At 46.2% G+C, this 4,458-nt stretch overlaps 1 non-coding gene across 1 annotated transcript; it reads right to left on the bottom strand.

Annotated features, from left to right (window-relative positions):
- Positions 1-210: 210 nt before the first annotated feature.
- trnaq-uug (transfer RNA glutamine (anticodon UUG)) lies at positions 211-295 on the bottom strand. Its single transcript is given in 2 exon segments — positions 211-246; positions 259-295. It is a non-coding gene; the product is annotated as a tRNA-Gln (tRNA).
- Positions 296-4,458: the final 4,163 nt, after the last annotated feature.

Below are 4,458 nucleotides of genomic sequence, written 5' to 3'. Positions count from 1 at the left end.
GATGTTCCCCAGCTCCAGGAGCGAGTGAGGCCACGACAGCAACAATATTCTGGTCCCGCGCTCTCCAATCACACATTGCTGGTGGAAAGCAGCCTCAGACAGCGCATGACTGGGGATCAAGATCCCACTGAAGCTTTCACAACACATCGTCTGTCCCGCAGCTGTTGCTCTGCTGCAAAGTCAGAACTTGCCAGCTGTTTCAAAATTTAGAGCCTGAACAGGGATTTGAACCCTGGGCCCTCAGATCACTACCGGCTTTCAAAGTCTGATGCTGTACCGACTGAGCTACCCTGGCTCACTGCGCGCCAGTGTTCCATTATACATATTCATGGGAAGACTCTGAATTATCCACAGTTAACATCGAGTTCGGATGAGGGTCCCTTTTCTAAAATTCGCAGTAACGTGTTGAGGAGAATTCTTGTTTCTGTTGAACATGATGTAAGAAACATGGACAGTGAACTCTCCCCAGTGTAGTTCACATTCTCGATCTTAAGAGTAATTTAAAGGAGTAAACTCCTTAAACGGAGTCACCAACGAGCTTAATCGAAAGCAAGTCATGGCAGCGGAGCTCGCACCCGTGATATGATCCTCCTGCACGATGTGGGAAGTCATGGACACTGCCAGTGTCCCTGGTGACCATGTGTGCAGGAAGTGTGTCCAGCTGCAGCTACTGGCTAACCGCATTTCGGAGCTGGAGCTGCGGGCGGATTCACTGTGGAGCATCCACGATGCTGAGACTATCGTGGAGAGCACGTTCGGTGAGGTGGTCACTCCGCAGGTAAAGATTACGCAGGCAGAAAGGAAATGCGTGACCGCCAGGCAGAGTAAAAAGAGCAGGCAGGTAGAGCAGGAGTCCCCTGGGGCCATCTCCCTCTCAACAGATATTACTCTTTGAATATTGTTGGGGGAGATGGTTTATCGGGGGAATGCAGCAAGAACCAAGACCGTGGCACCACGAGTGACTCATCTGCACAGGAGGGCAGGAAAAAGAATGGGAGGGCAATAGTGATAGGGGATTCCATCGGAAGGGGAACAGATAGGCGTTTCTGCAGCTGCAGACATGACTCCAGGATGGTATGTTGCCTCCCTGGTGCTAGGGTCAAGGATGTCACGGAACGGCTGCTGGACATTCTGAAGGGGGAGGGTGAACAGCCGGAGGTCGTGGTCCATATTGGTATCAATGATTTTGGTTATAAAAAAGGATGAGGTCCTGCAAGCAGAATATATGGAGTTAGGAAATAAATTAAAAAGCAGGGCCTCTAAGGGAGTAATCTCAGGATTACTCCCAGTGCCATGTGCAGAAATAGGAGAATAGACCACATGAATGCGTGGCTTGAGAGATGGTGTAGGAGGGAGGGGTTTAAATTCCTGAGGCATTGGGACCGATTCTGGGAAAGGCGGGACCTGTACAAGCTGGACGGGTTGCACCCAAGCAGAACTGGGACCAATATCCTCGCGGGGGCATTTGCTAGTTGTGTTGGGGAGGGGGATGGGAACCAAAGGGCAGGTACAGATGGGACGAATTCAGACCAGGAAATGGGAAGTAGAAAAGCAGTTAGTGACGTAGTTTGCGACTCTGAAAGGCAAAAGAAGCAAAGGTTAAATAGTGTTCAGCACAGAAATTTGACGGGGTTAAAGGTATATACTTCAATGCAAGGAGTATTACAAACAAAGCATATGAGCTAAGGGCACAGATAGACATATGGCAGCATGATATCGTTGGTATAACGGAAACCTGGCCTAAAGAGGTGGATAATTGACAGCTTAATAACCCTGGATATAGATTTTTCAGGCAGGATAGTGTAGATGATAAAAAAGGAGAGAGGTAGCATTATTGGTTAAAGAATCATTTCCATTTGTGAGAAGAGATGATTTGCTAAATGGATCATCAATCGAGGCCATATGGGTTGAGCTAAGAAATAAAAAAGGGGCAGTCACACTACTAGCAGTGTACTATAGACCCCCGAATAGTGAAAGGGAGATAGAAGAACAAATATGTAGGCAAATTTCTGAGTGCAAAAATAAGAGGGCAATAATAGCAGGGGACTTCAACTACCCGAACATCAACTGAATTCAAACAGTGTGAGGGGCACCGAGGGCGCAAAATTCTTGATCGGTGTCCAGGAGAACTTTTTTTAGCCAGTACGTGACAAGCCCAACAAGGGTGGATGCAATTCTAGATTTAGTCCTGGGAAATGAAGATGGGCAAGTGGGTGAAGTGACCATATTGGGGAGAGTGACCACAATTCAGTTAGTTTTAGCATTATTATGGAAAAGGACAGAGTTAAATCAGGAGTAAATGTTTTAAATTGGGGGAAGGCAAATTTTACAGAACTAAGAGGTGATTTGGCAGAAGTGGACTGGACACAACTACTTGAGGAGAAATCAGTGGCAAGCCAATGGGAGGCACTAAAAAGTGAAATTCTACGGGTAGAATGCAGACACGTCCCCTCAAAGAAAAAGGGTGACACTGCCAACTTTAGAGCCTCCTGGTTGTCTAGAAGTATACGGGGCAAGATAAAGCAGAAAAATAAAGCTTATGACTGTCACAGAAAACTAAATACTGCAGAAAGCCTAGAGGAGTATAGAAAGTACAGGGATGACGTAAAAAAGGAAATAAGGAAAGCAAAGAGAGGGCATGTAAGAATATTAGCTAGTAAGATGAAAGAGAACCCAAAGATGTTTTATCAGTACATTAAGAACAAGAGGATAGCGAAGGAAAAGGTGGGACCTATCAGGGATGATCAGGGTAACTTGTGTGTAGAAGCAAAGGATGCAGGTAGGGTTTTGAATGAATATTTTGTCTCAGTATTCACAAAGGAAAGGGATGATCCGGACGTAGTAGTTAAAGAGGAGAGGTGTGAAATATTGGATAAGGTAAACATAACGAGAGAGGAAGTACCAGAGGGACTGGAATCCTTGAAAGTTGATAAATCACCAGGGCCGGATGGATTGTTTCCGAGGCTATTGAAGGAAGCCAGGGAGGAAATAGTGGATGCTCTGAGGATCATTTTCCAATCCTCACTATATAGAGGGGAGGTACCGGAGGACTGGAAGACTGCAAACGTAGTACCATTGTTTAAAAAGGGTACGAGGGAAAGGCTGAACAATTATAGACCGGTCAGTCTTACCTCGGTGGTGGGCAAACTATTAGAATCAATTCTGAGAGATAGGATAAACTGTCACTTGGAAAGACATGGTTTAATCAGGGATAGTCAGCATGGATTTGTTCAGGGAAGGTCATGCCTTACAAGTCTGATTAAATTCTTTGAGGAAGTGACAAGGAGGTTTGCTGAGGGTAGTGCGGTGGATGTTGTCTACATGGATTTTAGTAAGGCATTTGACAAGGTCCCACATGGCAGACTGGTCAGAAAGGTAAAACACCATGGAACACAGGGAAATGCGGTGAATTGGATCCAAAATTGGCTCAGGAACAGGAAACAAAGGGTAAAAGTGGATGGATGTCTTTCCGAATGGAATTCCATTTCCAGTGGTGTGCCACAGGGCTCAGTGTTGGGTCCCTTGTTGTTTGTAGTATATATTAATGATTTGGACTTGAATGTAGGGGGCATGATTGGCAAATTTGCAGACGACACAAAAATTGGCCATGTAGTTGATAGTGAAGAGGATAGCTGTGGACTCCAAGAAGATATCAATGGGTTGGTGGAGTGGGCGGAAAAGTGGCAAATGGAGTTCAACCCGGAGAAGTGTGAGGTAATGCACGTGGGAGGGCAAACAGTAAAAGGGAATACGCAGTAAACGAGAATATGTTGAGAGGGACAGAGGAAGTGAGAGACCTTGGAGTGCATGTTCACAGGTCCCTGAAGGTGGCAGTACAGGTAGATAAGGTTGTGAAGAAGGCATACGGAATGCTCTCCGTTATTAGCCGAGGTATAGAATACAAAAGCAGGGATGTTATGATGGAACTGTGTAAAACGCTGGTAAGGCCACAGCTGGAGAATTATGCGCAGTTCTGGTCACCACATTACAAGAAGGACTTAATTGCCCTGGAGAGAGTGCAGAGTAGATTTACAAGAATGTTGCCAGGGCTTGAAAATTGCAGCCATGAGGAGAGATTGGATAGGCTGGGATTGTTTTCCTTGGAGCAGAGGAGGCTGAGGGGTGACTTGATTGAGGTGTCCAAAATTATCAGGGGCCTCGATAGAGCAGACAGGAAGTACCTGTTTCCCCGAGCGGAGAGTTCAAGAACGAGAGGACACAGGTTGAAGCTGATTGGCGGAAGGATTAGAGGGGACATGAGGAAAAACTTTTTTACCCAGAGGGTGGTGGGTGTATGGAATGCCCTGCCCGAACTGGTAGTTGAGGCAGGATTGGACAAGTTGGGCCTGTATACACTGGCGTTTAGAAGAAGGGAGCGATCACTTTGATAGGATTGTACTGCAGACCCCCAAATAGTCAACGGGGAATTGAGGAGCAAATATGTATGGAGATTACAGA

Source organism: Heptranchias perlo, chromosome 42, assembly GCF_035084215.1.
Source record: "Heptranchias perlo isolate sHepPer1 chromosome 42, sHepPer1.hap1, whole genome shotgun sequence".
In the NCBI taxonomy this organism is placed as follows: Eukaryota; Metazoa; Chordata; class Chondrichthyes; order Hexanchiformes; family Hexanchidae; genus Heptranchias; species Heptranchias perlo.
This window is presented reverse-complemented; position numbering and strand designations above follow the sequence as displayed.